The sequence below is a fragment of the Pseudophryne corroboree genome, chromosome 6 (assembly GCF_028390025.1).
Source record: "Pseudophryne corroboree isolate aPseCor3 chromosome 6, aPseCor3.hap2, whole genome shotgun sequence".
Taxonomy (NCBI): Eukaryota; Metazoa; Chordata; class Amphibia; order Anura; family Myobatrachidae; genus Pseudophryne; species Pseudophryne corroboree.
In genome coordinates this window covers 611060660-611082153 of record NC_086449.1, presented here as the reverse complement: position 1 = coordinate 611082153, position 21494 = coordinate 611060660, and positions in this window count along the sequence as shown.

Genomic DNA, 21494 nt, shown 5'->3' with positions numbered 1-21494 from the left:
GTGACAAACTCATCTCCCATCTTCTATTTGGGGACGTATATGCTCTATGGAATATTTTAAAAAACATTTCCCCATTTGACGACGCTGGTACCAGCCTTATTGATTTTTCCAAAGCCTTTAATAACGATGTAATAGTCAGATGTGGGAATTTCTCTAACCATCCCCCAAGTCCTTTTTTATTTTTTCCATAGTCTATCTGTCCTCTTATCATATTATAATAATGAGTAATATCCCTTCTGCTTTGATTTTCCTCTGACAGTGTTTTGTCCAGTTCATTGTCCCAATCATTTTCATCAAAGTTCTGTATCACCTTATTTATATAATTCTGTGCCTGAATAAAATTTAGATCTTTAGAAATTGTTCCTTCCCATTTCTCCATGGCCTGTTGTATGTCAATAATTTCCTATTACGTCTATCAATTAACTGTCCAATATTATACAGCCCTTGGCGCCTCCATTTCCTGAAGGGGGTAGCTTCCTCCACTCCCTGGAAATTTGGATTGCCTATAAATGTAAGGTGTATTGATAACAGGCCCTTCAGCTTTAGCCTTATATGTACTGTCCACCAAGCTTTCTTTGTTGATAAAATTATATGATTAGTTATCATCATCTTATCTACTTCTTTATCTGAAGCGTGTAGGAATGCTGCTAAACTTATTTTTGAGACCAGCGTTTGTTCCATAGACATATGTGCGTAAATCTTGGTTCCCCCTATCCAATCTTTAATATTTCTTAATTGGGCTGCTAAGTTGTAATTTTCCAAATTTGATAGGTTCAGGCCACCATTTGCCACTTTTTGTTGTAGCTTATTCAGACCTATTCTGGGTCTCTTTCCTTCCCATATAAAATGATTAAATATCCTATTTAAATTGCTCACATCTCTACGTGTTAGTATGACCGGGAGCATCTGCAGTGGATACAATAACTTTGGGGCCGACATCATCTTTACTAAATTTACTCTCCCCCACAGGGAGACTGGTAGCTGTGCCCACCCCCTTAATTCAATCGCACATGCTTTTATAGTAGTTTTAATATTGAGATCATATAGTTGGCTCAAGTTTTTGGGGATCATAACCCCTAGATATTTTATATGTTGTTGGGCCCAACTAATAGGTAAGTCCCCTGCCCATCTTGGTTTCCTATAGCCTTGTTTCATATACAGGGTCACTGATTTATCTAGATTGACACTGAATCCTGATATTTTACCAAATTAAAAAAAAATTCCCATTAATGGCGACAATGCAGATCTAGGATTTGCCACGAACATCAGCAAATCGTCGGCAAAGGCCATCATTTTTATTTCCCTTTGTTCCACCTTAATCCCCCTTACCTCTGCCCATCCTTGCATGTATCTTAACATTGGGTCCAAAGCTATATTGAATAGTAGGGGTGAAAGTGGACAGACCTGTCTAGTCCCTCTAGACATTTTTACAAGTTGGCTTTTATTCCCATTGATAAGAAGGGAATTCTGGGGTGCTCTGTAACTGAACCTTATGAAATCTATAAAATCCTCCCCAAATTCCCTCCTATCTAAAATTTCATAAAGGAATTGCCAAGAAATTGAATCAAAGGCCTTGTTGGCATCAAAGCTCAATAAAACACCTGGCTCACCCTTCTGATTTTGTAAATGAGATATAGCCGCAATTGCCGTTCTCACCGCCTTTACCGAGTGCCGTCCAGACACGAACCATAGTTGGTGTTCAGTTAATAGTTCTTTACTAATTGATTGTACCCTATTTGCCATAATTCTGTCCATTATTTTACAATCTATATTTAATAATGTTATTGATCTATAAAAAGATTCGCTCTGTGGTTACTTTCCAGCTTTAAGAAGTAATATTGTATTTGCTGCGTAAAATGATGGTTACTTTGGACTATTCTTTTGTATATATTGATATAGTTCAGTCAAGGTTGGAGCCAACTCCAGTTTTAGCATCTTATAGTACACTGGACTATATCCATCTGGGCCCGGTGCCTTTCCAAGTTGTAATGTGGAGATAACCTCCTGTACTCTTCTATTGAAATTACCTTATTTAATAATTCCTTCTGTACGTCTGATATCTATGGGAGGTTAGATTCGGACATCAATTGACCCATCAACTCCTCATCTGGAGGAATAGAGGTATACAGTTGCGTTTAATACGTATGGAATAGTTGAATTATCTCATCACTTTTATTTGTTAGTCTTTTGCTGTCCGAATCGTGTATCTCCTTGATAAAGTTTCTGGATCTGCTCGGTCTTTTCATTGATGACAGTAATCTCCCAGTACTGTTACCCCATCTATAATAATGGTTCTTTGTATAATCCAGTGTACTTTTGGCTCCTGCCAATAAGAAGCTTTCCAATAGTTGTCTGTTTTGTTTATATGCCCTGTAGTTCTCATCTGTTGGATTTTCTATATAGGCTTTAAAGCTTTCTGTTGCACTATTACTGAGTGTTTCACATTTTAAGTTGTTTTTCTTTTTATAGTTATTCACATATGCAATAATATGTCCTCTTATTACGGCTTTTGAGGTTTCCCAATATAATTTTGGGTCTGCTCTATGTCTCGAGTTGTCCACCCAAAACTGCTCCCATTTATTTTTTAAATATTTATGGAAATCCTCTGATGTAAATAAATACGCAGGGAATCTCCATGTAGGTACTCCTTGTCTAACGTCTGAAATAATTAGAACCAAGTTTATCATACCATGGTCTGATATGACTATCTTGGCTATATCTGAGTCCTCAATTTCTGATACTAGATTGTCTGATACCAGAAAGTAATCTATTCGCGATAGTGATTTGTGGGCCCCTGAATAGCAAGTGTATGATCTGCCCAAAGGGTTAAATAACCGCCACGTATCCACCAATCCATGTTTATTTGTAATTTTATCCAGAATATTTATTCCATATTATATCCTTGGTTACAAAATCTAGAAATTTTACAATAACTAGCCTTGGTCTACTTTGATCTTCTCTCGCTGGGCCTAATCGATGGTCTCTCTCAATTTGGGTATTCTTGATATCCTTCTGAAGTTTTAATTCCCCAATGATGCTATTTATAATATAGCCCGCTTGGGCTGAGTCAGAAACCTCAGAGGGTATACCTATAAAACGCAGATTCTTTCTGAAATCCCTGTTTTCCATTTCGTCTACCTTCTCCAAGAGCCAGTTAATCTGCTCAGAGTGATCCTCATTCGTATTTTGTGCTACTACAGTCTCATCCTCTAAATCACTCACCCTTTGTTCCAAACATTCTATTCGTTGTGTATTTTCTGCAATTTTTGCCAAAGCTGCATCCAAAGATGCCTGTATCAAATCTAATTTTTTGTCAATAGTAGGTAATAATACTGAATAATCATCACCACAGGTCTGAACCGTACCTCCAACCGAGGGTCTTTCTTCAGATGATCTTATTGGTGTATTATTTGAGGTGTTATTGTGCGTATTGGTTCGTACCAGAGAGGCCTGTGTTGATTCCCCCCCACAGTTGTCTTTGTTTTACCGTTTCTGTCTGTTGTATCTTTGGTACTGCTTTTGAACTACTTGCTTTTGCAATATATTTATCTATCCCCAAAGGGTCAGATTTAAATAGCTGCCAATAGGCCCCAGACAATTTTTTGTTTTCCCCTAGCCCCTCAGTGATGAAACATTGCCATAAACTATGCAAGACAAGAGAAAGTATAACTCATCCAAAAGTGGTTATAGGTACCAACAAGGCACTCCCAGGTCGGCCCTACAATTTTCCCTAAATATAATCTCTGAGGCTTACCACATTTCGATGCTCTATATCATTACACAGTATAATCATTCAGTTTAACCAACTTTTCTCATACAGTCCCCAGTGGCCTTCAAAGAATAAAAGCTGAAGCACCACTATACCAGGGAAATTATCATCTCTACTTCAATCCCCTTCAGACCACCAAAAAAGTCTGGCTTGTTGTTACAATATTGATATGTCCTTTGATTGTGTATTTAAATAATAGGTAAGCAGTCATATGTCCCCAAACCCTTTATATATCAATAGGGTATTACATTTATAATGCTCACTCCACAGACCAGTTGGCGCATATTTCGCCTCCCCTTTCGTTTTCTTATAGGAAAGTTTTTAACTGAATAATAGAATCATAGAATAATCCTCTCCAGGTCTGGTTCAGTCATTTAAGTTGTATTCCAAGAATGTCTTTACAATTACAACTTTTGTTACCCCTATGGCAGAGGCCCACCCCAATTTTCCAGATCTGGCACATTATGATTTTAATTTATATTCAGCAGTTCGCTCATGCAGAGAAATAGCCAGAGCAATTATTCCAATGCTTATTACTCCTCAATTAATCAATATACCTAGCTGTATAGGCTTGTGAAATTAATACAAAAAGACTTGGTCACCTTCTCTCACGTCTGGCCTATTTTCAGCAATACCAATCATTATAGGCAATCCCAGCCTCTATTAGTGCAAACGAATAATGCTTTCCATGTACATTACATTACCACCATGGCGTTTCTTTGGAGAGTTGCCCAGGGATACCGCCTGTAGTCCCAACAGCGTGGAATTTGCGCTTCCCGGTTACCCTTCCAGATCTCCTCCGATCACTCACAGGGTCCTGGCAGCAGCCTTCCTCCATTACTTGTCTCCTCTCTCACCGGGGATCCAGAGGCATCACTGGAGCTCAGCTGATAATTATAGGGACCTTGCAGTTGGAGGGCGCTCGCCCCCTTCCTCTCCTGCAGGCTTTCTACACAGCTGCTATGTTCTTTTGAGCAGGGGGATCTACCCCAGCCACCGCGAACACACCTATTCCGGAGCCGCTCTTTAGTATGGGAGTTGCTCTGCCCCACCATGCGCACTCTCTCCCAGTTGGTGTTTGCTGGCTTTGGCTGGGGGACAGCTTGTCGCACACACGCGGCTGCGTGGTGCGTCCCTGCGGCAGTGCCAGATTAAGGTACACATGGGCCTGGAGCTGAAATTCACGAAGGGCCTAATGTGTGCCGCTGCAGGGGGCGTGGCCAATGCTGCAGGTTAATTTTTTTTATGGGGGCATGTCCAATGGTGTGTGGGCCCCACCGTGGGTAGTTGAAAAAAAGCGTGGTGGTGGTGGGGACTGAACAGGTAAAGAAGAGAGGATGAGCATCAGTCACAGTGGCGGGCAGGGCAAACTGGAATGTCCTGGCATGTGGTTCCTTTGCCGGTGTAGTTTAAGCACTGCCCACTGGTTCCTTGGCAGAGCTCTTGCCAGCTGCTCTGCTTTGCCTGCTGGAACGTCTCCTGGCTGCTAAATACCGGGGCTGCCTTCTCTGAGCTCACAGGATTAGTGTGCGGGGACAGGTCTGGTGGGTGACAGGGTGAGAGTGCAGTGACAGGTCTGGTAGGGGACAGGGTGAGGGTGCGGGGACAGGTCTGGTAGGGGACAGGATGAGGGTGCTGGGACATGTCTGTTAGGGGACAGGGTGAGGGGACAGGGTAAGGGGACAGGTCTGGTAGGGGACAGGATGAGGGTGCTGGGACAGGTCTGGTAGGGACAGGGTGAGGGTGCAGTGACAGGGCTGGTAGGGGACCAGGTGAGGGGACAGGTCTGGTAGGGGTCATGGAGAGAGTGCGGGGATAGGTCTGGTAGGGGACAGGGTGAGGGTGCTGGGACATGTCTGGTAGGGGACAAGGTGAGGGGACAGGGAGAGAGTGCAGGGACTGGTCTGGTAGTGGACAAGGGGAGGGTGTGGGGACAGGTTTGGGAGGGGACAGGTCTGGTAGGGGACAGGGTGAGGGGACAGTCCTGGTAGGGGGCAGGGTTCGGGTGCTGGAACATGTCTGGTAGGGGACAGGGTGAGGGTGCGGGGACAGAACAGGGTGAGGGGACAGGACTGGTAGGGGTCAGGGAGAGGGTGCAGGGATAGGTCTGGTAGGGGACAAGGTGAGGGTGCGGGGACAGGGTGAGGGGACAGGTCTGGTAGGGGACAGGGTGAGGGTGCTGGGATATGTCTGGTAGGGGACAATGTGAGGGGACAGGTCTGTTAGGGGACATGTCTGGTAGGGGACAGGGAGAAAGTGCGGGGACATGTCTGGTATGGGACAAGATGAGGGTGCGGGGACAGGGTGCGGGGACAGGTCTGGTATGGGACAGGGTGAGGGTGCGGGGACAGGTCTGGTAGGGGACAGGGTGATGGGACAGGTCTGGTAGTAGACAAGATGAGGGTGCTGGAACAGGTCTGATAAGGGACAAGGTGAGGGTGCGGGGACAGGTCTGGTAGGGGATAGGGTGAGGGTGCGTGGACAGGGTGAGGGGACAGGTCTGATAGGGGACAAGGTGAGGTGCGGGGACAGGTCTGGTAGGGACAGGGTGAGGGTGCAGTGACAGGTCTGGTAGGGGACCAGGTGAGGGGACAAGTCTGTTAGGGGACATGTATGGTAGGGGACAAGGTGAGGAGACAGGTCTGGTAGGGGCAGGATGAGGGTGCTGGGACAGGTCTGATAGGGGACAAGGTGAGGGTGCGTGGACAGGGTGAGGGGACAGGTCTGATAGGGGACAGGGTGAGGGTGCGGGGACAGGTCTGGTAGGGGACAGGGTGAGGGGACAGGTCTGGTAGGGGACAGGATGAGGGTGCTGGAACAGGTCTGATAGGGGACAAGGTGAGAGTGCGGGGACAGGTCTGGTAGGGGATAGGGTGAGGGGACAGGTCTGGTAGGGGACAGGATGAGAGTGCTGGAACAGGTCTGATAAGGGGCAAGGTGAGTGCGCGGGGACAGGTCTGGTAGGGACAGGGTGAGGGGACAGATCTGATAGGGGACAGGATGAGGGTGCTGGAACAGGTCTGATAGGGGACAAGGTGAGTGTGCGGGGACAGGTCTGGTAAGGACAGGGTGAGGGTGCAGTGAAAGGTCTAGTAGGGGACCAGGTTAGGGGACAGGTCTGTTAGGGGACAGGGTGAGGGTGCGGGGACAGGGTAAGTGTGCTAGGTCAGGTCTGGTAGGAGACAGGGTGCAGGGACAGAGTGAGAGACTGTGCAGGCAGGTACAGGCACAGCCAACACCCCCCTTCTCCCCCATTTTGTCCTCTCACAGCAACCCCCACCCCCTAATATTCACCCCAAATCGGTAACCTCCCTTCAATATTTTCCACTAGTTATGCACAGTGTTCTCCCCATAGGCAACACCAGCAAACAGTAAAAGTACCTTGTAATAAACGCTCCTGCGCCTGCAGTAGCTTCCCCGGCAGCCTTGCCAGATGTGACACCGAGAAAACTGGAAGAGGGGAGATATGGGAGGCGGAGCTGCTCAGACTCAACACAAAACGGCCGGTTACGAGTGCCTCCCATCTGCGGCCAGCCAAGCGCATGTGGCTTCGGATGGCCATAAATCTGACATATTACCCTGAGCAGGTGTGGGGGGTTGTCAGATGTCTCCCCCGACGTGCCCCCGGCCCATCTGGCACCTGTGATGTCTAGCCCGGAGCTGAAATCTGGAGGCGGAGCTTGACTACACTGCATGTGGGAGGAGCCTCATCAAGGTGCGGGCCCGTGCATCTGCCTGCAACAAAAAATCTTTTAAATGACACGGAGGGGTCACGTGGCTGGATGCACCCCGACCCCCACACACACACCCCCTGAGTCCGCCACAGGGACAGAGGTTATTATGACAGATGCTGGCAGCTTGTGACAGGAAAAAGTTTTTTCCTGTCACCACTGTCAGTCTCCTTGGGCCTATTTTCATGGGGAGGCCTGGAGCTGCAGCTCCATCCGCCCCATTGTTAATCCGGCCCTGCCCTGCGGCACTACTTGCTCTGGGCCTTGGTTATTAGTAAATGGTCCCTGGCTGGACCAGACTCCGGTGCATCTCTCCGCCTCAGTCCCCGCCGCTAGGTCGTGCCTGGGTCAGCTCACGCTTGCTGCCCAGCGATGTTTTCCGACCCAGCACGGAGTTCTCCTCCACGCAGCCACCACATGTGCACCGCCCACCGGAAGTCTGTTTCCTATACTTATGTATCTTTCTTCAGAATGAAAGGACTCTTGTCAGCACTGCCCCATTGGCTGTGCCTTCTGTGTGTGTGCCTCCTCCATGCAGACCTGGATTAAGGGCCTCATGAGCCAGGGGCTGAAAATGTTCAAGGGCCTATTATGAGAAGCAGTGGAGGTGTGACCAGTACTGTGTGGGCATGGCCATTGCCATGTAAACTCCATACACTATCAGCACCAATGTTTCCCTAAATATGTAAAAGTATAAAAATGTAATCATTTTGTGTGGAGAAGAGAAATACAGTTTAATGCTGATGATTTATGACTGACCGTGTGGCTAACTGGTGGCTGGTCATCATCGTGCTGGCATGATGATGGGCCTCTTTTTATGTGGAGGCCAGGAGCTGGAGCTCCATCCGCCCCATTGTTAATCTGGCCCTGCCTCCATGTCACCTCCATGTGGCAACAGAACAAATATTTCCATGCTGTTGCTGGAAGAGCTGTTGCTGGCGGTGGAGGCTGGAGATGAGCACAATCATCCCTGGACAGCAGCACGCCAGCAACAGGAACACTTTTGGCCCTGTATACAAATTTTTCTTGAGACACCCATCCCTTCCCACTAGGTATAGGCCAGTCGGCTTGAGTCTTTTCTTACCTATATGGTGGCTTCTCTCCAAAGGGGAACCTCTGAAGAAGTGGATCCTCACTGGGTAGACAATAACTTCAGTCGATATACACTATTCATGTAGGAAATCACATGGTACGGAAGACATCTGTTTTACGTAGTAATATAACCAATGTCATCATCATGCGACTGGGATAATATGTAGCTGTTTTTTTATTTTTATTAGTGGGGTCTTAATGAAGATTATTGTGCCCTACCCATTTCCTTCTAAACTTGAAAATCGTGGAAAATCTCTAGCCCATTCCTCACTTTCTCCAACATTCTCATCCCACTACATCTCTCCGTAGCTTCAGCATCCCCCATGTCTTTCCAGCAGCCTCAATAACTTCTCAGTTGGAGCAGGCCTGCACCGGGGGGCCCACTGAGAAAAGGAGGCCTGGGGGTACTATCCATCTGTATTCCCTTCCTCATTGGCAGATTCAGAGTGGGGCCCCATAACACACAGCCAACATCTCACCCACGCCACTTATCTTGCGCAGTGCTGGGACCTGGCTGTCACAGCGATGATGGCTGGCCCTAGAGCTAGAGGCTCTGACATAGCAGCCGTGCATGTGCATAAGAGGACAGGGCCAGCTGTCATCGCTGTGACAGCAAGGTCCTGGCGCCACGCAAGATAAGTAAGTTGCGTGGGGAAAGTGTCTAGAACACTGACATCTGAAAGTGCCATTTTCAGCAGCAGAGTTTCCCCAAGATCAGTCTCCAATCAGGAGTTTCCAATACTGCTCCAAGCTCAGGTCTTCTGCCCGCTGTTGATACAGCAGGTTCACTACCGCCAGGTACACACCCTGCCCGGCTCCGTCCAGGGCAAAGTTGTTAGTGGGGTGCCCAGACTGGATCCATTTAAGTAGATGCAGCATGTGCCATGTCTGGGCATAGGGTGGGGGGGAATGGGGCACGGCACTGTAGATGGTAAGCTCTTTATTCCAGAGCCTTGCTGCATAGCGTCAGCTGGCTGCCTGGTGCCCTTTCACACACTCTCCACTGTCTCTCCCAATTCTTCTGACTCTCTCTCAGTCTGACTCCCTGATTCCTCTCTCCCTCTCAATTCCCTACTATATCTATGAATTCCCTTAGCCCCCTTTCTCACTCACCCCTCATTATCTGTCTTCCCTTATCCCCCTCTCCTCTCTCCCCTTACACCCCTCTATCTCTCCCCCCTTATCCCCACTCTCTCACCCTTTTCCCTCTCTGTCCATTTTCCACTTCCCCCCAACTTCTGTCTCTCTCACCAGCTTCTGTTTCACCTTATCTCTCTCTCCAGCTTCTGTCTCTCTCCCCTTATCTCTCTTTCTCTCCAGCTTCTGTCTCTCTCCCCTCCTTCCCTCCTCTCTCATTACCAGCTTCTCTCCCGCAGTCTCTGTCCCTTTGTCATGTGAATATGATTAAGTACTGTAATATTATATATATACATATATATACATATATATATATATATATAGAATAAACGACTGCTCCGGCACTCCATATAGTCCAATGCTGGACTAGTCTTGCTCTGGTGCCCTCCCCGACCGGGAACCGGTGGCATGCAGGGAAAGAATTGAGGCGGCACTCAGAGGCTTGAAACAGCATTCATATATTTGTGCAAATGGTGCAAATCATATCGACGTTTCGGGGACCTATTCCCCTTCTTCAGGATAACACAAGTGGCAAACATGGGTGTTTAAATATATAACACAAACACTTACCCTCTGTCCCCATCCAATCTACAGCTGCAGCGTGTCCGTCCGGCCGCCCTCTCATGACTTCCGCCCGGCTGCTCGTGTCTCAGCGGAACCGGAAATGATGTTACGAATGCAAGGCGCGTTACCATGGTTACCTCTCGGGGCTTTACACACTGCCCGAGTGTCATACCACGGCCGCTTCACTTCCACTGCCTCTCACCAATCGCACGATCCCGCGAGATCTCGAGTCCTGGCAAGGAAGACAAATAGCGTTACCATGGAACCGCTGTCAACTGTGCACAATATAAACAAACAAATAATGAAAAATGAAAAAAGTGACATGTTAAGATGACGTTTTACCGTCAATATTGTGACAAAACATCTAATTAAAAAATACTAGTGCAAACTCTATTGGGCATAAGTTTAAAAACATCTGAAAGTATAAAGCAGAGCAAAGTGCACATCTGGATCTCCATGTCATAAAAAACAGAGAACCTGTTAGACAGAATATTAAAACAGGCACTATCTATGTGGCAGCTGGAATTTCATGATACTGCTTTGTATTAAGAAAATGAACTATGAATGACATACACACAGAGCCCCAAGAGCTGACTTGTCTTACACATGGGGTCGGCTAACTGAGGCCCAATCACTTTTACACAAAAATTTTTTTACAAAAAATTAATTAATCCCAAATTGTCATTAAGCCCCCCAGGTTTTAAAGTGTTAAGCCTATGGATCCACATGGACTCTAGCTGTAGTAATTTGCGTCCCCGATCACCCCCCCGTATTGATTCGGGGACGTGGTCGATACTGCGGTGTTTAAATTAGAGATGAGCGGGTTCGGTTTCTCTGAATCCGAACCCGCCCGAACTTCATGTTTTTTTACACGGGTCCGAGCGACTCGGATCTTCCCGCCTTGCTCGGTTAACCCGAGCGCGCCCGAACGTCATCATCACGCTGTCGGATTCTCGCGAGGCTCGGATTCTATCGCGAGACTCGGATTCTATATAAGGAGCCGCGCGTCGCGGCCATTTTCACACGTGCTTTGAGATTGATAGGGAGAGGACATGGCTGGCGTCCTCTCCGTTTAGAAATTAAAATAGATAGGAGTGTGAGAGTGAGACACTTCATTTACTTACTGGAGCTTAGGAGGAGTTATACTAGTGACTGATGACCACTGACCAGTGACCTGACCACCAGTGCAGTTTTATAATTTATTATTATTTAATAATCCGTTCTGTTCTTGTTCTCTGCCTGAAAAAAACGATACACAGTGACTCAGTCACACTCACATACCATATCTGTGCTCAGCCCAGTGTGCTGCATCATCTATGTATAATATCTGACTGTGCTCACACAGCTTAATTGTGGGGGAGACTGGGGAGCAGTTATTGGTTATAGCAGGAGCCAGGAGTACATATTAAACACAGTGCACACTTTTGCTGCCAGAGTGCCACTGCCAGTGTGACTGACCACTGACCACTGTGACCAGTGACCTGACCACACTGACCACCAGTATAGTATATTGTGATTGAATGTCTGCCTGAAAAAGTACACTCGTCGTGTGACTTGTGTGGTGTTTTTTTATTCTATAAAAATTAAAAAACTCATTCTGCTGACAGACAGTGTCCAGCAGGTCCGTCATTATATAATATATACCTGTCCGGCTGCAGTAGTGATATATATATATATATTTTATATCATTATTTATCATCCAGTCTATACTAGCAGCAGACACAGTACGGTAGTTCACGGCTGTAGCTACCTCTGTGTCGGCACTCGGCAGTCCATCCATAATTGTATACCACCTACCCGTGGTTTTTTTTTTCTTTCTTCTTTATACATACTACATCTCATTATCATCCAGTCTATATTAGCAGCAGACACAGTACAGTACGGTAGTCCACGGCTGTAGCTACCTCTGTGTCGGCACTCGGCAGTCCATCCATAATTGTATACCACCTACCCGTGTTTTTTCTTTTCTTTCTTCTTTATACATACTACATCTCATTATCATCCAGTCTATATTAGCAGCAGACACAGTACAGTACGGTAGTCCACGGCTGTAGCTACCTCTGTGTCGGCACTCGGCAGTCCATCCATAATTGTATACCACCTACCCGTGGTTTTTTTTTTCTTTCTTCTTTATACACACTACATCTCATTATCATCCAGTCTATATTAGCAGCAGACACAGTACAGTACGGTAGTCCACAGCTGTAGCTACCTCTGTGTCGGCACTCGGCAGTCCATCCATAATTGTATACCACCTACCCGTGGTTTTTTTTTTTCTTTCTTCTTTATACATACTACATCTCATTATCATCCAGTCTATATTAGCAGCAGACACAGTACAGTACGGTAGTCCACGGCTGTAGCTACCTCTGTGTCGGCACTCGGCAGTCCATCCATAATTGTATACCACCTACCCGTGTTTTTTTTTTCTTTCTTCTTTATACATACTACATCTCATTATCATCCAGTCTATATTAGCAGCAGACACAGTACAGTACGGTAGTCCATGGCTGTAGCTACCTCTGTGTCGGCACTCGGCAGTCCATCCATAATTGTATACCACCTACCCGTGGTTTTTTTTTTCTTTCTTCTTTATACATACTACATCTCATTATCATCCAGTCTATATTAGCAGCAGACACAGTACAGTACGGTAGTCCATGGCTGTAGCTACCTCTGTGTCGGCACTCGGCAGTCCATCCATAATTGTATACCACCTACCCGTGGTTTTTTTTTTCTTTCTTCTTTATACATACTACATCTCATTATCATCCAGTCTATATTAGCAGCAGACACAGTACAGTACGGTAGTCCACGGCTGTAGCTACCTCTGTGTCGGCACTCGGCAGTCCATCCATAATTGTATACCACCTACCCGTGGTTTTTTTTTCTTTCTTCTTTATACATACTACATCTCATTATCATCCAGTCTATATTAGCAGCAGACACAGTACAGTACGGTAGTCCACGGCTGTAGCTACCTCTGTGTCGGCACTTGGCAGTCCATCCATAATTGTATACCACCTAACCGTGGTTTTTTTTTCTTTCTTCTTTATACATACTACATCTCATTATCATCCAGTATATATTAGCAGCAGACACAGTACAGTACGGTAGTCCACGGCTGTAGCTACCTCTGTGTCGGCACTCGGCAGTCCATCCATAATTGTATACCACCTACCCGTGGTTTTTTTTTTCTTTCTTCTTTATACATACTACATCTCATTATCAACCAGTCTATATTAGCAGCAGACACAGTACAGTACAGTAGTCCACGGCTGTAGCTACCTCTGTGTCGGCACTCGGCAGTCCATCCATAATTGTATACCACCTACCCGTGGTTTTTTTCTTTCTTTCTTCTTTATACATACTACATCTCATTATCATCCAGTCTATATTAGCAGCAGACACAGTACAGTACGGTAGTCCACGGCTGTAGCTACCTCTGTGTCGGCACTCTGCAGTCCATCCATAATTGTATACCACCTACCCGTGGTTTTTTTTTCTTTCTTCTTTATACATACTACATCTCATTATCATCCAGTCTATATTAGCAGCAGACACAGTACAGTACGGTAGTCCACGGCTGTAGCTACCTCTGTGTCGGCACTCGGCAGTCCATCCATAATTGTATACCACCTACCCGAGGTTTTTTTTTCTTTCTTCTTTATACATACTACATCTCATTATCATCCAGTCTATATTAGCAGCAGACACAGTACAGTACGGTAGTCCACGGCTGTAGCTACCTCTGTGTCGGCACTCGGCAGTCCATCCATAATTGTATACCACCTACCCGTGGTTTTTCTTTTTCTTTCTTCTTTATACATACTACATCTCATTATCATCCAGTCTATATTAGCAGCAGACACAGTACAGTACGGTAGTCCACGGCTGTAGCTACCTCTGTGTCGGCACTCGGCAGTCCATCCATAATTGTATACCACCTACCCGTGTTTTTTTTTTTTTTCTTCTTTATACATACTACATCTCATTATCATCCAGTCTATATTAGCAGCAGACACAGTACAGTACGGTAGTCCACGGCTGTAGCTACCTCTGTGTCGGCACTCGGCAGTCCATCCATAATTGTATACCACCTACCCGTGGTTTTTTTTTCTTTCTTCTTTATACATACTACATCTCATTATCATCCAGTCTATATTAGCAGCAGACACAGTACAGTACGGTAGTCCACGGCTGTAGCTACCTCTGTGTCGGCACTCGGCAGTCCATCCATAATTGTATACCACCTACCCGTGTTTTTTTTTTTTCTTCTTTATACATACTACATCTCATTATCATCCAGTCTATATTAGCAGCAGACACAGTACAGTAGGGTAGTCCACGGCTGTAGCTACCTCTGTGTCGGCACTCGGCAGTCCATCCATAATTGTATACCACCTACCCGTGGTTTTTTTTTCTTTCTTCTTTATACATACTACATCTCATTATCATCCAGTCTATATTAGCAGCAGACACAGTACAGTACGGTAGTCCACGGCTGTAGCTACCTCTGTGTCGGCACTCGGCAGTCCATCCATAATTGTATACCACCTACCCGTGGTTTTTTTTTCTTTCTTCTTTATACATACTACATCTCATTATCATCCAGTCTATATTAGCAGCAGACACAGTACAGTACGGTAGTCCACGGCTGTAGCTACCTCTGTGTCGGCACTCGGCAGTCCATCCATAATTGTATACCACCTACCCGTGGTTTTTTTTTCTTTCTTCTTTATACATACTACATCTCATTATCATCCAGTCTATATTAGCAGCAGACACAGTACAGTACGGTAGTCCACGGCTGTAGCTACCTCTGTGTCGGCACTCGGCAGTCCATCCATAATTGTATACCACCTACCCGTGGTTTTTTTTTTCTTTCTTCTTTATACATACTACATCTCATTATCATCCAGTCTATATTAGCAGCAGACACAGTACAGTACGGTAGTCCACGGCTGTAGCTACCTCTGTGTCGGCACTCGGCAGTCCATCCATAATTGTATACCACCTACCCGTGGTTTTTTTTTCTTTCTTCTTTATACATACTACATCTCATTATCATCCAGTCTATATTAGCAGCAGACACAGTACAGTACGGTAGTCCACGGCTGTAGCTACCTCTGTGTCGGCACTTGGCAGTCCATCCATAATTGTATACCACCTAACCGTGGTTTTTTTTTCTTTCTTCTTTATACATACTACATCTCATTATCATCCAGTATATATTAGCAGCAGACACAGTACAGTACGGTAGTCCACGGCTGTAGCTACCTCTGTGTCGGCACTCGGCAGTCCATCCATAATTGTATACCACCTACCCGTGGTTTTTTTTTTCTTTCTTCTTTATACATACTACATCTCATTATCAACCAGTCTATATTAGCAGCAGACACAGTACAGTACAGTAGTCCACGGCTGTAGCTACCTCTGTGTCGGCACTCGGCAGTCCATCCATAATTGTATACCACCTACCCGTGGTTTTTTTCTTTCTTTCTTCTTTATACATACTACATCTCATTATCATCCAGTCTATATTAGCAGCAGACACAGTACAGTACGGTAGTCCACGGCTGTAGCTACCTCTGTGTCGGCACTCTGCAGTCCATCCATAATTGTATACCACCTACCCGTGGTTTTTTTTTCTTTCTTCTTTATACATACTACATCTCATTATCATCCAGTCTATATTAGCAGCAGACACAGTACAGTACGGTAGTCCACGGCTGTAGCTACCTCTGTGTCGGCACTCGGCAGTCCATCCATAATTGTATACCACCTACCCGAGGTTTTTTTTTCTTTCTTCTTTATACATACTACATCTCATTATCATCCAGTCTATATTAGCAGCAGACACAGTACAGTACGGTAGTCCACGGCTGTAGCTACCTCTGTGTCGGCACTCGGCAGTCCATCCATAATTGTATACCACCTACCCGTGGTTTTTCTTTTTCTTTCTTCTTTATACATACTACATCTCATTATCATCCAGTCTATATTAGCAGCAGACACAGTACAGTACGGTAGTCCACGGCTGTAGCTACCTCTGTGTCGGCACTCGGCAGTCCATCCATAATTGTATACCACCTACCCGTGTTTTTTTTTTTTTTCTTCTTTATACATACTACATCTCATTATCATCCAGTCTATATTAGCAGCAGACACAGTACAGTACGGTAGTCCACGGCTGTAGCTACCTCTGTGTCGGCACTCGGCAGTCCATCCATAATTGTATACCACCTACCCGTGGTTTTTTTTTCTTTCTTCTTTATACATACTACATCTCATTATCATCCAGTCTATATTAGCAGCAGACACAGTACAGTACGGTAGTCCACGGCTGTAGCTACCTCTGTGTCGGCACTCGGCAGTCCATCCATAATTGTATACCACCTACCCGTGTTTTTTTTTTTTCTTCTTTATACATACTACATCTCATTATCATCCAGTCTATATTAGCAGCAGACACAGTACAGTAGGGTAGTCCACGGCTGTAGCTACCTCTGTGTCGGCACTCGGCAGTCCATCCATAATTGTATACCACCTACCCGTGGTTTTTTTTTCTTTCTTCTTTATACATACTACATCTCATTATCATCCAGTCTATATTAGCAGCAGACACAGTACAGTACGGTAGTCCACGGCTGTAGCTACCTCTGTGTCGGCACTCGGCAGTCCATCCATAATTGTATACCACCTACCCGTGGTTTTTTTTTCTTTCTTCTTTATACATACTACATCTCATTATCATCCAGTCTATATTAGCAGCAGACACAGTACAGTACGGTAGTCCACGGCTGTAGCTACCTCTGTGTCGGCACTCGGCAGTCCATCCATAATTGTATACCACCTACCCGTGGTTTTTTTTTCTTTCTTCTTTATACATACTACATCTCATTATCATCCAGTCTATATTAGCAGCAGACACAGTACAGTACGGTAGTCCACGGCTGTAGCTACCTCTGTGTCGGCACTCGGCAGTCCATCCATAATTGTATACCACCTACCCGTGGTTTTTTTTTTCTTTCTTCTTTATACATACTACATCTCATTATCATCCAGTCTATATTAGCAGCAGACACAGTACAGTACGGTAGTCCACGGCTGTAGCTACCTCTGTGTCGGCACTCGGCAGTCCATCCATAATTGTATACCACCTACCCGTGGTTTTTTTTTCTTTCTTCTTTATACATACTACATCTCATTATCATCCAGTCTATATTAGCAGCAGACACAGTACAGTACGGTAGTCCACGGCTGTAGCTATCTCTGTGTCGGCACTCGGCAGTCCATCCATAATTGTATACTAGTATCCATCCATCTCCATTGTTTACCTGAGGTGCCTTTTAGTTGTGCCTATTAAAATATGGAGAACAAAAATGTTGAGGTTCCAAAATTAGGGAAAGATCAAGATCCACTTCCACCTCGTGCTGAAGCTGCTGCCACTAGTCATGGCCGAGACGATGAAATGCCAGCAGCGTCGTCTGCCAAGGCCGATGCCCAATGTCATAGTACAGAGCATGTCAAATCCAAAACACCAAATATCAGTAAAAAAAGGACTCCAAAACCTAAAATAAAATTGTCGGAGGAGAAGCGTAAACTTGCCAATATGCCATTTACCACACGGAGTGGCAAGGAACGGCTGAGGCCCTGGCCTATGTTCATGGCTAGTGGTTCAGCTTCACATGAGGATGGAAGCACTCAGCCTCTCGCTAGAAAACTGAAAAGACTCAAGCTGGCAAAAGCACCGCAAAGAACTGTGCGTTCTTCGAAATCCCAAATCCACAAGGAGAGTCCAATTGTGTCGGTTGCGATGCCTGACCTTCCCAACACTGGACGTGAAGAGCATGCGCCTTCCACCATTTGCACGCCCCCTGCAAGTGCTGGAAGGAGCACCCGCAGTCCAGTTCCTGATAGTCAGATTGAAGATGTCAGTGTTGAAGTACACCAGGATGAGGAGGATATGGGTGTTGCTGGCGCTGGGGAGGAAATTGACCAGGAGGATTCTGATGGTGAGGTGGTTTGTTTAAGTCAGGCACCCAGGGAGACACCTGTTGTCCGTGGGAGGAATATGGCCGTTGACATGCCTGGTGAAAATACCAAAAAAATCAGCTCTTCAGTGTGGAGGTATTTCAACAGAAAAGCGGACAACAGGTGTCAAGCCGTGTGTTGCCTTTTGCCTTTGTCAAGCTGTAATAAGTAGGGGTAAGGACGTTAACCACCTCGGAACATCCTCCCTTATACGTCACCTGCAGCGCATTCATAATAAGTCAGTGACAAGTTCAAAAACTTTGGGCGACAGCGGAAGCAGTCCACTGACCAGTAAATCCCTTCCTCTTGTAACCAAGCTCACGCAAACCACCCCACCAACTCCCTCAGTGTCAATTTCCTCCTTCCCCAGGAATGCCAATAGTCCTGCAGGCCATGTCACTGGCAATTCTGACGAGTCCTCTCCTGCCTGGGATTCCTCCGATGCATCCTTGCGTGTAACGCCTACTGCTGCTGGCGCTGCTGTTGTTGCTGCTGGGAGTCGATGGTCATCCCAGAGGGGAAGTCGTAAGCCCACTTGTACTACTTCCAGTAAGCAATTGACTGTTCAACAGTCCTTTGCGAGGAAGATGAAATATCACAGCAGTCATCCTGCTGCAAAGCGGATAACTGAGGCCTTGACAACTATGTTGGTGTTAGACGTGCGTCCGGTATCCGCCGTTAGTTCACAGGGAACTAGACAATTTATTGAGGCAGTGTGCCCCCGTTACCAAATACCATCTAGGTTCCACTTCTCTAGGCAGGCGATACCGAGAATGTACACGGACGTCAGAAAAAGACTCACCAGTGTCCTAAAAAATGCAGTTGTACCCAATGTCCACTTAACCACGGACATGTGGACAAGTGGAGCAGGGCAGGGTCAGGACTATATGACTGTGACAGCCCACTGGGTAGATGTATGGACTCCCGCCGCAAGAACAGCAGCGGCGGCACCAGTAGCAGCATCTCGCAAACGCCAACTCTTTCCTTGGCAGGCTACGCTTTGTATCACCGGTTTCCAGAATACGCACACAGCTGAAAACCTCTTACGGCAACTGAGGAAGATCATCGCGGAATGGCTTACCCCAATTGGACTCTCCTGTGGATTTGTGGCATCGGACAACGCCAGCAATATTGTGTGTGCATTAAATATGGGCAAATTCCAGCACGTCCCATGTTTTGCACATACCTTGAATTTGGTGGTGCAGAATTTTTTAAAAAACGACAGGGGCGTGCAAGAGATGCTGTCGGTGGCCAGAAGAATTGCGGGACACTTTCGGCGTACAGGCACCACGTACAGAAGACTGGAGCACCACCAAAAACTACTGAACCTGCCCTGCCATCATCTGAAGCAAGAAGTGGTAACGAGGTGGAATTCAACCCTCTATATGCTTCAGAGGTTGGAGGAGCAGCAAAAGGCCATTCAAGCCTATACAATTGAGCACGATATAGGAGGTGGAATGCACCTGTCTCAAGCGCAGTGGAGAATGATTTCAACGTTGTGCAAGGTTCTGATGCCCTTTGAACTTGCCACACGTGAAGTCAGTTCAGACACTGCCAGCCTGAGTCAGGTCATTCCCCTCATCAGGCTTTTGCAGAAGAAGCTGGAGACATTGAAGGAGGAGCTAACACGGAGCGATTCCGCTAGGCATGTGGGACTTGTGGATGGAGCCCTTAATTCGCTTAACAAGGATTCACGGGTGGTCAATCTGTTGAAATCAGAGCACTACATTTTGGCCACCGTGCTCGATCCTAGATTTAAAGCCTACCTTGGATCTCTCTTTCCGGCAGACACAAGTCTGCTGGGGTTGAAAGACCTGCTGGTGAGAAAATTGTCAAGTCAAGCGGAACGCGACCTGTCAACATCTCCTCCTTCACATTCTCCCGCAACTGGGGGTGCGAGGAAAAGGCTCAGAATTCCGAGCCCACCCGCTGGCGGTGATGCAGGGCAGTCTGGAGCGACTGCTGATGCTGACATCTGGTCCGGACTGAAGGACCTGACAACGATTATGGATACGGACATGTCGTCTACTGGCACTGCATATGATTCTCTCCCCATTGAAAGAATGGTGGAGGATTATATGAGTGACCGCATCCAAGTAGGCACGTCAGACAGTCCGTACTTATACTGGCAGGAAAAAGAGGCAATTTGGAGGCCCTTGCACAAACTGGCTTTATTCTACCTAAGTTGCCCTCCCTCAAGTGTGTACTCCGAAAGAGTGTTTAGTGCCGCCGCTCACCTTGTCAGCAATCGGCGTACGAGGTTACATCCAGAAAATGTGGAGAAGATGATGTTCATTAAAATGAATTATAATCAATTCCTCCGCGGAGACACTGACCAGCAGCAATTGCCTCCACAAAGTACACAGGGAGCTGAGATGGTGGATTCCAGTGGGGACGAATTGATAATCTGTGAGGAGGGGGATGTACACGGTGATATATCGGAGGATGATGATGAGGTGGACATCTTGCCTCTGTAGAGCCAGTTTGTGCAAGGAGAGATTAATTGCTTCTTTTTTGGTGGGGGTCCAAACCAACCCGTCATATCAGTCACAGTCGTGTGGCAGACCCTGTCACTGAAATGATGGGTTGGTTAAAGTGTGCATGTCCTGTTTATACAACATAAGGGTGGGTGGGAGGGCCCAAGGACAATTCCATCTTGCACCTCTTTTTTCTTTAATTTTTCTTTGCGTCATGTGCTGTTTGGGGAGGGTTTTTTGGAAGGGACATCCTGCGTGACACTGCAGTGACACTCCTAGATGGGCCCGATGTTTGTGTCGGCCACTAGGGTCGCTTATCTTACTCACACAGCTACCTCATTGCGCCTCTTTTTTTCTTTGCGTCATGTGCTGTTTGGGGAGGGTTTTTTGGAAGGGACATCCTGCGTGACACTGCAGTGACACTCCTAAATGGGCCCGGTGTTTGTGTCGGCCACTAGGGTCGCTTATCTTACTCACACAGCTACCTCATTGCGCCTCTTTTTTTCTTTGCGTCATGTGCTGTTTGGGGTTTTTTTTTTGGAAGGGACATCCTGCGTGACACTGCAGTGCCACTCCTAGATGGGCCCGGTGTTTGTGTCGGCCACTAGGGTCGCTTATCTTACTCACACAGCTACCTCATTGCGCCTCTTTTTTTCTTTGCGTCATGTGCTGTTTGGGGATGGTTTT